Genomic DNA, 13,552 nt, shown 5'->3' with positions numbered 1-13,552 from the left:
GAATCCAAGTGCATCCTGTTCTGTGTATCTTGTAATATTGTTACACAGTTGTTTTCCTTTAAGTCAATGATTTATGCCTTAAGACTTCACTCTCCTTGTAAAATGCACTGCAAGCCCGATAACTTAAAAATGCTCAAAACTCTCAGCCAAAGTTTGTCAGAAAAATACTGTGACTTTGTGTAGCTGCAAGGAAATTTTTATCTGTGGTTGGGACTTCCAGATTCTGAGCGTTTCATGAGTGACTTAGTCATAAAAACCGTGTCAACACCGGATAATCAAACTGTGGATAATTAAACCTGTGTTATCTGTGCATCAGCTGGACAGTTTGTCTGTGTTCATCATGTTGAATCGGGTGAATGCAGCACACATCTGTTTTGGGGCTGTATCTTACTGCAGTTACTACCTGTTGGTTAACTACGCCAGAGCATCTGGATCAGCTCCTGTGGGCTCTGAAAGATGAGCATTTTTGGGAACCTAGGAAGCTCTCACCCAGTGAAAGAAGGTCTCACAAGCTCTCTGGCTCCCTTGCTGTTCTCCAGATAACTTTCTCAAAATGGATGCCAGCGCAAACCCTTAGCTCTTGTTCCTTGCTTGGCATGAGCTTTTGGAAGCTGAAATGAAGCACAGAAGGCATTTCTGGCATTATCTGTAGCACTGTGAAGAGCTCGAATGCTAACGTGCTGCTCCTGTAGCTCTTCCTACAGCTTCCTCAGAACAGCTGAGTAAATGCTGTGCTTGAGACTCACCTGGTGAAGAGTCCCAGCGTGAACCATGACTTACATGGTAGTTGCCCACTGTGTTAAGACAGGCACAGTGACTAATGGACCTAGCAAGCTAAGGGTCTCGTAGCTCTGAGATATGCATTCTTTACCATTGCAAATCCAGAAAATGAGGTTGCAGAGGATGGTGGTGATTACTCTGTGGAATGAAGTGAGGTGGGACTGTGGCCAGATTGTTGTGTGTTTGTTAAAGACGTTCAGGGCAATTGGTTTGTTTAGCAGTGTGTAAGTAATGGAAGAAGTTACCTGGCAGAAAGGCAGCTGGGGTTGTTGAAACAAGTCTGGGAAAATAATTGGCAGGGTGACAGACCACTCAATAGTGGTGGAAGCCTTGGGGAATCATGGCACATGCAGACAGAGGGTAGTCAAATGCAGCATGACAGTTTTCTTTCTGTGCTCTAAATCTGGAAGAGCCAGATATGTCAAACCTGATCCATTCATGTGAGGTAGGTAGTAGGAACAGAGCTCAGGGGAGTAAACTACCAAAGGCAGGTTTCTGAAGCGCTAAGACTGAGAAAAGCAGAAAAGCAGTAGCATTGTTTTATTTTCCAAAAATTCAACATGCAGAAACCCCCCCACCCAAAGCCCCCAAAGTCCCATGCTTCTAAATGCTCCTCCCAGAAGTCAATAATCTAAATAGCACCCACAGTTTACCTCTTGCAAATTCAACTCAGCTGTACCAAAATTCTTCTTTGCGAACACTGGTCTCATGAAATACCTGGAAGATCAAGTAAACTTGTACTGAGTAATGAGAACTCTGGGAAAAGGCAGAGGAGATGGGCTGAAACCGTTTTGTGGCAGCTTTGAAAGTCAGAGCATGCTTGACCCTGGACAAAATAAAATTAATGAGTTCAAGGTAGTTTGCAAAGTAGGTGGGGTGACAATAGAATAAACAAAACACAGCTTTCACTTATTGTATTGGGTGTCTTCTTAAAGAAATACAGTTTCTTCTATAGTAGGAAAAATGCCTACACAAAATGATTTTTTTTTTTGTTTTTAGACACTCCAAGATGTGAATAACATGTACCAGCATCAGCTTGCTTGACACATTTTAGCCGTCTTTTCATCATGGGCTTACAGCAGTGCTGCTAATCTGACAGCCTTGCACAGCTAAGCCCCATTCTTAAGAAACAGAAATCAAAAAGACATCCAGGACACAGCGAGAGCAAAGCAGAGAATGAAAAAGCCGTCTGAAGGAAGAGAGCAGCTCAAATTTCATGATCCAAATATGTGAGGATTTGCTGTAATTTCTAGAAAGGATGGTGCAATTCAATATTTCATTTCATCTCAAGAAGATCAAACAAATAGCCAGGATGAGAAAGGCTCTTTGTTTCAGCTCAGTTCTTCTCTCAGCATCCTGTTTCTTAGCCCAGAAAATGTTTGCTTTTAAAAAGAATATGATGGTTGTGATGGATGGGAGAGCTCATGCATCTGTAAACCTGTGCCTGTCAGGGCTCACTCTCGCACATCACTTCTCTTAATTTCTGGTTTTGTTCTTTTTTTTTTCACATTGAGTAATATAAAAAAGGCTCTTTCCTTTTTGGGGGGTTTTTTGTTTGTTTGGGTTTTTTTGTTTTTTAGCAAAAGGATGAAGTGAAAGCAAATTTGGACAAGCAAAACCTGAGGTTTAGAGCTTTGTCACTCAAAAAAGAGTTTAAATGCCACTCAGAAATAAGCTGCCGCCTCCTCCTCCCCCCTTGAGACACCCCAGTTGTTCTAACTGTGGCTCTAGTGATGAATCCTATGTGTCTACAGTTGTAATTAATTATAAATATCACACATGTACTTATGAAAAAATCTTACCTACATTGCAGCAGGTGTCACCCAAGGCAGCTTCACCCATGGGCAAAGCCAGTTGCTAAGAATGTGTTGGGCTGGGTCAGAAAGAGGGACCACAGGTGTCAGAGTCTGTTACTTCTCCTTAGCACTCCAAAAAATCCAGAGTATGTGCACAGAAGAACAAATTGTAAGTCTGCAATTAAAAATACACTTTCCAGATTGGCAGTTGCTTAATGCAGTGATTTTTAAGTTTTGTGGAAGTGGTTGTGATACAGGCCAGCAGGGATTAAAGGGTTAACAATAGATAATTTATTTTCCTGTAAGACACTTTGTGTTACAGGAATCAATTGCATCCAGGTTTTCTGAATATTTTTACAATGCAATAATTCTTGTGAGTTAGTTGGCAAATATATCAAGGGGGTTCCAAATGAAATCACAAAAACGTATGAAATTGGCTAAGAACTGTAACCATATTTTTTTTCAAAGAGAAGTAGATGAAAATAAACATTAGTACATCAATAAAACAGTAGTCCAGGGAAAGTCTTAAAAGAGAATTAATTGTAGTTTCCATTAGTCCTTTTAAGACTTTCACTGAGCTACTGTATTTTGAGGCATTAATGATCTGTAAGCATTAGAGTAAATTCTTTTTTAAAATATTAGCTGTAGTTTCTATTAGTGTCTTTAAGAACTTACTTTTATGCCTATAGGTAGCACACAGTGGCACAACTTCTAAAGTGGCAAGTCCAAGACTACAGACTTCTGTAGCCCCTAAAGTGTCCCCAAACCTGACGGTGGGAGTGCAGAGGTTCCCAGGGCAGTGCCCAACCTGGGTGCGCACACCCAGCAGCCACCAGCTGAGACAGGTGCTGGAGCATGGGAAGATACCCTCTGTAGAAACTGCTCCTGGAGCAACATGACGGCACCCTCTGTCAAAAGCTATGGAAGCCCATCCTTCCCGTGCTGATGGTGAAGCTCTGGAGTCCTTTGATGTTGGAGAAGGAAGGGTGAGTCTGACAAATAGCTCGGAGATCCTGATCCCGGCATTCTGGGTTCATTTGCCAAAAAAAAAAAAAAAAAAGAAAGAAAAAAAAGAAAAACAACTTTCCTTTCTTAGGTTAGTAGACGTGCAGAAGGCTAGTTTCACTCCTTTTTAAGTTGTCCGACAAACCCAGAAATATCCAGAAAATAGCAATTCCCTGCCTGAAGGCTTGTTTCTCACATCATATGCAATTAACCCCTTTTTGTTGTACAATGCGCTGGTGTAAAGTTAGAGCTCACCAATGTTACATGATGTTCCTGTGCAAGTGCTTGCACATGGGCAAACACATGTGACTGACACACATGGTAAGAGGCTTCCTTGTGAACATACATTTAAAGCGCTTCTTCCCTTGGAGCAAATAATTTTCTTTGATTGCCTGAGGAGCAGAAGAGGCTTGATGCAGCTTTAAAATCAAAACCTCCAAAGCTGGAGGTGTTTTTAATCTCTCCTGGTAAAAGGACTATGGTTTGAAACTTGAGTTTTCTCTTTATTTAGAAAGGTAATTTTAATATTATTCTATATTTTAACTTGTAAAAATGCCTCAAGTTCAGTTCCTTTTTCTTAGTGGAAGGTGTCCTTGTAGCCTGTTGAAATTATGTTGCAGATGCAGTAAAATAGATCACATCAGAAAAATGGAAGTCCTAGGAAAGGCCTCCCTGTGATATAGAACATAAAAGCATACTGCAGCAAGATAATGTTTGGGGAAGATGGTCTGTTATTCACCTTTTTAAACAAAGCAGAAAGATGCCCCAAGTACTGTCTTCTGGCCTGCCTGCAGTGCCTCAGGCATCCATCCCTGCCAGGGCTAGGAAAGGTGGATTCAGTTCCCACCTGTAGTTTTTTTCCAAGACCTGTACTCGTACAGGACAGCAAGGAAACTGATGCACGTGCCACCAGTGATACAAACTTTTGGTTGTTTCTCTGGGTGGGCACTAAGCCCGATTCTTGGAGTCTCCTGTGTAAACAGTAGCAGTCATCCATTTGCTGATTTGATTTTTTTCTATTTAATTTCTTATGATTTTAGAGCACTTCAGTTTTTTTAACTGTAATGCTGTAGTTTTGAGATTATTTTCCATAGCATACACGCTACAGCATATACGCTTTAATGTGTACATTAAAACACATCAAATGAAGAGTCAGATACAAGTCCACAGCATTAGCATGTGTCTCAAGTAATAGATCTCTTTCAGTAGTTAAAATGCTTGGGTTGGAAGATCTAAGTATTTCAAACAAGCAGCGTGCGGCTGGGCAGCACCCCAAAGGGGACCTCAGCCCATGGGGCGTTTAGGTCTGCAGCCCCCACTCTGGTTCTCATCAAATCCTTCCACGAGGTCCTCTGCTGAATTCCCCCCAAGAGTTCCTACTTATTGTCCTACTATTGTTTGGTGTGGAATAGTTTATTTTTTGACAACTTTACTGTTGAACTGTAGTAGAGACCACAGAAGAGGGAAGGGCCACGTTTACGCTGTAGCTGAGTTTTAAATTCCTCTTTGGTCCTACTCTGAGTAAATCCCTTCATTTTGAAATATTGTGTACTTTTTATTCTGATTTCCTTCTGTAAAAGGCCATCAAAAGCTGAAAGATTACTGTCCCATAGTGCAAGGAGGGATGCTGTTAGTCTGGCCAAGCAGCTATCAAAAATATGCAGGAAATACAACATAAGTTCATTTTTCCCCAAATGTTTTCTACAGACAAGATCCCAGGCTATTAGGTTAACTCCAGGGACTATAAAGACAATAACTTGAACTAGAAGTCCCAGGACAGTAGCCAGGTTTCATGTGGTCTTCAGGGATGGGAACAAAAAACCTACCAAAAATAACAACTTCCCTTTCACCATTGAAAACAGTGAACTCCACATGTCAGCTAGATTTCAGATTTTATTAAGAAACAAGAGAGGTGACCTCTTCTATCTGCAAGGTCATTAAATTGATGACCATTAAAAATTGATTCTTATCCAGATCCATTTGTAAAATTAATTTGCATATTTTCAAGAATATAAATTAGTCTATGGGGACGTAAACTTGGAGAAAAACATACAAGTTGCAGTATCTGTTTCCTCCTTTTCAGTCCTCAAAATGTTAAGACCACTGAGTATTGAAAAATATGAAAAGCTTCAGCCAACCTCCTGACGGAAGTTTGAGTCTCCTTCTCAAACAGGAGCTAAGCAGGGATTCTGACCTCACAGACAGGATATACTTTTATCCCATAACATAAAATTATAGAAAACCCTTAAAAGATTCCCCTTTGAACTTTGATTGCTATCATTAAAGTTTCTTTCCTTTAGGATATCACCTATCTTCTTTCATAGACTGCAGTAGGCACCCTTCAATTAACTGGACGTTTTTCTGTATGTACCTTCAGTTTTTGTCATGGTAGAATTTTTTCAAGTGGAAAATACAAGGGGAAGGAATGAAAAGCAGATATTTTCTCTGAGCCTTTAGACATCCAGGTAATTTTTTCCCCAAATATGAAGCAATATATCTTACAGAAAACTCTACAGGAGTATGGTTTTCCAATAAATTAAAATATTAATTTAAATAAAAGATACAAATATTTTTCATAAGTTTTCTGTTTCCACTGTCAAGCCCTGAAATACCCTTGGATAAACTTTCAGGGTACTTCTCTTCCCTAAGTCTCTTTTGGGCACCAGCATGCACTCTGAATTGATTCCTTTCCTCTAAAGAATAAAACCATCAATCTCTATTTCCTGCCACTTCAAATTCAAGCTGGATGCCGAAGGAAGAAAAATAGTGATTGGCAGAGCTTGGAGAAGAAGCCAGGAGGAGTAAAGAGTGCCAGCTCATCCAGCAGAAAAAGTCATGCGAAACAATTCCTGGTCCAAGGAAACCAGACCAAAACTCTCACTTAACATCCATCATTGATAGAAACAAAAGCTGTCGTGCTTCTGAGTGTGTTCCAACTTAATGAAGGGACAAGCAACCAAAAGGAAAAAAAAAAGAGGAACCCCCAACTGTGACAGCACATGTGAACAACATCTCTTCACGAGGGAAATAAAGCACTGAATTAAAATTTATGGCTTCCCAGTAGCATTACATACCCTGGGAACAGTGAATGTTTTGTTCCTTCCCAAAATGACAAGTGTTAAGATCATAAAATCAAACTCAACTGGAGTAGCAAATTGATTCTAGACTATCTAGTTCTTCCAGGCTGTGTCATGCCGAGCAGACTTGGTGGTTGGTTGCCTAGGGTAGCAAAATATTAGGAATAACACAGTATTTAGTGACTGTTCCTTACGAGCGTGCCTCCGAGAGGGGAGGTGTGTTCATGTGTTACTGTGCTTAGCGCAGCAGAAACCCTAGAACTGAGTCAGTCCTGAGTGTTGCCTTTCTAGCCAACTTTCCAACAGCAATGAACTAATAGCATTTCCAAAGGTTAACATTTCTGTAACTTTGCCAAATGGTAGGGTCATGCCCTATTTTTCTGCTAATACAATTTACTTCCCTCATTTTTTTTCTCATGACCTTTCCCCCACTATTTGCCACCGTCCATTTTGGCCCTTTCCTGTATTGCTAGAGACCTCTAACTGCTGAAATTATCAGCTTCATATTGTGCTCTGTCTGGGCGAGTAAGTGCTGCAGAACTGCTGCAGCTGTAATGAATCTGCCTAAGCGTTAGCTGCTAATTATGCAACAAACAAGGTAGCCTCTTAACTCCAGATTTGTGCAAGGTTACTCATGTGTCTGGTTTGTTCAGGGCTTAAATCTGGCTTTAACGGAATATCAACTTGTCAGCAGTAAACACATGCACATGGAGACATTGCCCTGGTGTTTAGCCTTACAATTTGGTGGCACATCCTTCCCCCTCTTTTTTTTTGTTTCAATGAGGCAATGCTGTGTTCATCCGAGAAAAATGTGTTCCTAGAAAACTTGGCTCTTGATAAGGAGACCATCAACACTTTCACCCAACATGCAATTACCAGATAGAGGTGTTCTCGCCCTTTGCTCTGGCACCACCTGTCTGCGGCCACAGACAGGCTAATGATCTGGATGCATCACTGGTGTTATCTGATGTTGCATGTCTCTCCTAAGTTTAACAGTCCTTCAGTGTTGAAGGATATCCAACACATGGTTCTCAGCCTCAGAGACTCTTCCCGCTGGGTCTGAAACTTTTTCTTAATTTTTTTCTCAAGTATGGCGGTTTAATCTTTTCCCCTTGGATGCTACATACTATTCCTGATACAGCTGATGTGATGTCTTAGAGGCCCTGCAAGAGATCAGGGCTTCTGTGCCATCTCCTGGCTCAACAAAGCTATTTAGTAGCATGAAATGCAGTGAGGACAAATCAGGTACTTACTAAGAGTAAGAGATGCCACTCTTAGCCAAAAGAAAGTAAGAGACAAAAATAAGAGATGATCCCTGTCCAAAGACGTCACTCTTCTGTGCAGGTTTCTCTGAAGCTATGGCCAGTATTTATTGGATTCTTGTGGGTTTTTTGGGGCTCTTTTGTTCCCTAGTTCTTAGAGAAATGGGCCTTCAGAACTATAATTCCACTGTGACCATATTCTCTAGTTAGATGTCCAACTTGTTTGCATTTTTGGAGCACACTGCATTTTTGTAGCCCAACAGCATCTGCGGGCAGCACTAGCAGAAGAACTTAACCCGGTGAGCAGGAGCTGGCCCACAAGTTTTGGCAAAGCTCTCATCTGCAGCCAACAGACAGCCAAATGTGCCGGGCTGAGGCTTATAGGGGAGGGTACTACTGTACAATTTTGCGATCTGCAAGAGTTCACCCTGGGCATGGGATTTGTCCTTCTCTCCAGACACTTGGCTTCCTCAGGCCATTTATTTCTGGAGGCGGCAGTCCTGCATGTGGCTGTTTGCTGCACAGAAATGCACCAGGTGCAGGTTTAATGAGTGAGTGAGACAGTAACACCCTACCCCACATGCTCGTTAGGTGATTTCCAAATCCTTGTAACTATCAAGTCAACATCAAAAGTTTCCTCTGGGATCCAGCCCTGTGCTGCACTCCACTCCACGACTGTATTTCCATAGCAAACGTCACTGCCTGAGACTGCCTTTTGCTTTGAAGTCTTGCTTGGAGGGTGGGGGAAGGCAGGGAAAAGGTCTGAGTATATTTTTATAATGGGGGGGGGTGTCTTCACTTCCCGCTCATGTGGTAATGACTGAACTTTGTTTCCTTACTTCTTGTGAAGGAAAGGTTCCAAAATAAGCAAAACCACCGAGTTGCAAGCAGCCACGACGCCGGGAAACCTGGAACCCAGAGGCAGCAGTTTCCTAAAGTTAGGGACTGAAAGTGAGGTTACAACCAAAGCCTTTTTACTCTGTCGACCTCTGTTCTCACCCTAGGTTTTCATATAAACCATTGCCTAAATAACTTACATGAAGCCAAGAGGAAAAGAAGCAACAGGACAAGGACATGTTGGCAAAAAAAGGGGCTTTTCGGATATCCCGACAGTGGGGTGGTCCGCAGAAGATGCGGGAGAGGCAAAGGAGCTGTGCTGTGGTGCCACATGGTCACCACAGGTGCCAAAGGATGGAGGGACCGAAAGGGAGAAACAAAGTGAGAGGCCAAAGATGGTGGGGCGGGTGAATGGGAAGCCTCATGTGAGGAGGGACTGTGAGATCGCTGGTGGGGTATGCGCCTCTGAGACCAGGGGAATGCGTCTGTCCGAGATGTGAAGCTGAACAGAAACGAGAGGAAGGAGATCCCATCCCTGCCCAGCTCCTCCCGGGACCATCCCGGCTGACCCACTGGCCCCGGTCCCACCTGCCTGGTGCTCCCAGCCCGGCCCACCTACCCCTGGCTGCACATCGGCTCCTTACGGGGCCAACTATTTTTCAGCTGCTTTTCAAACTCAGGCTTGGGACCTGTATTTTAGCTCGAAGATAAACATTTTGAAAGCTGTCTTCTCTCACACAGTGCAGGCACGAGGTGTTTTTAATTATCTTAGGAAAGCTTTTCTTGGCCAGGCCAATTTGTTCACTGTTTCCCTAGTTGGTCTGTTTGTCTTGTGGAGCTGGCCTATAAACCAGCTATTAGGGGTTTATTGTATAATATTATCAAGAAAGTAATCTTTGAAAAAAAATGAAATCACTTATAGCAACCCTTTTTTTTCCTCATAGAAGCCAAAAGATCTCCACAGCTGACCACCCAAACCTGCTGTAAAACGCTTGCTCCAAATGAAAATGTTTAGGTTTAGTCATGTTTTAGTTCTAAAATGTTTTAAGTGATGATTTGGGCAGGAAAAAGGAAATTCTTCCTGTAGGGGGATGATATGGGAGAAGGAAGACTTCTTTATTTTTCAGAATGATATATTTTTGAATCATCAATGCATGACAAGTGCAGAGACAAACAAGTCCTGCTCTCTGCTAGATTTATGTCTGTTTCACACACACACAGACACACACACGCACGGAGTCTTATATAAAGAAAGAAAACAAGGAGGAGAGAGAACAGGAGAGATTATTACACCTACTGGTTTTATTATTGGTTTTGCTGTGCAGACTCTGAACCACGTGGGTGTTGATGGTTGACTTTTTAAGAGACTTAATGAAGGTTACCTTTGGAAATTTTTACAGTCATGATGATAAATGTGCTACTCAGAGGAATTCAGTTATCTTAGACTATAACAAAAATTTAATTTTCCTTTTTTTTTCTTTGACATACTTCTACATTATCCCTTTTCAGAGCTAATGCCAGTATTTTTCAGATGACTAATTTTATTGCTTTCCTGCTGACAAAAGGAAAAGAGGTATCTTTCTTAAGTGCTCTGCAGAAGGAACAGAAAAACAAGACCATTGTAAGTACTGAAAGGAGACTCCTCAATATTTACATTTTATTACTATTCAAAAGGCATTTTGATGCGGGGGGGGAGTACTGATTATAGTCAGACTATCCTTTTATATCTCATTTCTGAGGCACCTCTCATTCACTGAGAAAATGTTCCACACTCTTAAAAGGCTACTCTTCAACCCCAAAAATGAAAGAAACCCATTAGGAAACTGGCTCTTTTCAGGGGTCAGTACATTCACTGTCTGTATCTTTTAGAGCCCACCCACCTTTCTTCCTTGGAATGCTCTTACACTGGTGACTGCTGATGCAACTTCCCTTAAAATCTGTACTCCTTCTCAGCTCTTGCATATTTTGATCATCACTGACATCAGTTAGAGCGTACAAGGCGTTGAATGTATCAGCTCTGATTTTATACTCTAGTTCATGGGAATACCCAGGACATCTTACATCTCAGGCTTTCCACACATGCTTGCAGAAGAACAGCATGGGTTACATTTGCATTGAGATTTAAACATTTCCTTCACTATGACAACAATTAGAGAGCTATTTTCTATTTTGCTGTAAGTCAGAGCTGTGAATAACAATGGAGAGGACTAACCACCCCCTGCTCTCTGAGCAATCCCTCACGAACTCGGCGGCTTTGAGGAACAATGCAGTTCTGCTCTCAGATGTTATTGTGTCCGTGGGAGAGTATGTCTCAACCTGTGCTCTGGGGACCACTCGTGGTCTGAAAGACTTCAGAGAACGGTTTGTGACATCACTCTCAAATAAAGCAACTCTCCCCACCATCTTCCCCATCCCAAAACTGCCCAAACCCACACATACGTGTTGTCACAACTTTCAAAGGGCGGCCTAATTTTTAGTTGATTATTCATGAAGACCACTGCATTAAGACTGCTCAAGCAGCCTGCAGCTTAGTCCTCCAAAAAGTTCACGGATCTTTGGTTTAAAAAGCGTGGAGAAACACTGCTTTGGAGAAGTGTGTCCACTATTTTATTTATTTGGGAAGACACAAAATATCTGCCTCATGCATTGTCTGTACTCTTTAGAGTCAATGACAGATTGCTGCATCAGGCTTCCATCTTCCACCAGGTGCTTAATACTCATGAATGAAGCATATCAGATGCAACAGTGCTAGTAATAAAACCCAGCAGTTTCGTATTATTTTACCTCACTCCTTTTGTCTCCTGGACATCACCTCAGATGCTGCCGAAGCCCTTACTACCACTGTTGCAGTAGGCTGGGTTGGCTTTTCCAGTATAAATATTGCTCCTGGAATATCCCAGCTACTGCATAGCCTCGGCCCAAATACAAGTCTTCTCCCTTCCTCGCAGCTCCGCTATAAAGAAAGGAGGTGCTTTCTGCTATGCACAGAAGTTCACACTGCAGCTTTACAGCTGCAGGAAGCCAAGACTTAATGCAACAGCTACATCAGATCGTGGAGCACGAGACAGGAAGAGACCTCCACATCAGAGGTTCCTGTGCTATTGCAGACAAACAGATCACGGGTTTTGCAGGCTCCATCTTAAGACTAGTTAGGTTTCTTGCTCCTGCTGTTTCTACTGTGAAGCTTGTTGGAGCCTTGTTCCAGAGATTGCTTCTATTGGAGCTTGCTGGAAACTTTGTAATTCTAGACACATTTTTATGGTACATGTAAGCCTATTTATTCTTGTGTTTATGCTGCCTTTTATCTTAGTGAATTATTTGTACTGCAGTCACACCCATGGGCCCTACCCAGACGCTGCTGAGCACCCAACAAACTCTGCACATGGAGCTGACCCAAAAGGATTCAGGACGAGACTCTAAGCAGAAGATGCCAAACACAAATATGTGCAGAGGAGTTAAACTGGTGTCCTGACTGCTGGCAGCTCTGGTGCCTCTTCCATTACAGGGAACATAGAAATACCCCAAAGTCCTGCCGTGAGAGGCAAATGGAGGGAATGGGGAAGAGTCAACAGGCGTGGCTGCTCCAGGGAGGAGGAGGCCAGGTTTTACGGCTATACCTACCTCACCTGAATTTGATTCTTTGAAAAAAGGAACCAAAACATTGCTGTACCCACGAGCACACAGGAATTCAGGATTGTCTCTCACCTGTGCTGGGGCAAGGTCTGTTGTAAGCACAGGCTCAAGGCAAGGGTCTGAATGCCTTCCAGTAACCCCCCAGCTCACCCCAGCAGTTTGGTTGTTAGTTACTAAACAGCTGAAGGAAGCACGGGGACTCTGGTATCTGCTGTGGCTTCTGCAATCTATGAGCACCAACATTTGCTGAAATAGAGTTAGGACCATTCCTATGATTTTTTAGCACAACTGTATTCTTGTAGGTTGATGTTGAGATCATCTTAACCAGTGCTTTACTGCGATGTGTGTTGCACATTTTGCCCTGTTTCATACAGCCCCAACTGCAGCCTAGCTCTGCCCGTGGCTTGGTGTGTTTAAAGCCACCATTTAGCATAACAAAACAAATTAACATAGGATTGAGTTTTGGCCAGCCAGACATGATACATTTTTAAGCTATGATTTTGTTTTGGCCAATGGCTAATGACGGCATGTTTAAAGTTGTGATTTTATTTTGCATTAGAAGACTTCTTTATGCATAGCAAATAAGTATTTTTTTCTGGTTCTAATGATATTTACTGCATGTTGCACAACTTCAGTCTCTAAGAAAGAAATAAAAAAAAAGGTGCACTCTGAGCACCGAGTGGCACAGCACATTGGATGACAATGAACATGCGATAGGGGTGGTACCAGTGAGATGCTAACCTGTGCCACACAACAGTTAACCAGACATATCCACAAACACTTTTTCCTCCAAATAACACTATTTCAAGATGGGCACAGCTGGCAGCACTGCTTTGTTCTCTGCTGTAAGATCCCATTTTGAGCTGAACATAAAACTCTGCCAAATTTCTACCATCTGAGCTGAAATTTTTCATATGAGGTGTTTACTCAGAGTGCTGCTGATGGCTATTTATAATCAGTTGATTTAACAATATGGTTTAACTTCTTCAGAGAAAAGGTAGTGAAAACTGTTTATATGTTAGCAAAACAAGAGCACTGAATTTCTTTTCTTTTTAATGTAGGAGGAAGGAAGCATCTTGTCCTGGCGACCATACGAAGTGCCACCACAGCACCACCTGGACTGCAGCAGCAGGGTCACGGCTGAGCAGAAGTCCTCAGCCCC

The sequence above is a fragment of the Haliaeetus leucocephalus genome, unplaced genomic scaffold (genome assembly GCF_000737465.1).
Source record: "Haliaeetus leucocephalus isolate CR32 unplaced genomic scaffold, Haliaeetus_leucocephalus-4.0 Scaffold555, whole genome shotgun sequence".
NCBI lineage: Eukaryota > Metazoa > Chordata > Aves > Accipitriformes > Accipitridae > Haliaeetus > Haliaeetus leucocephalus.
This window is presented reverse-complemented; position numbering follows the sequence as displayed.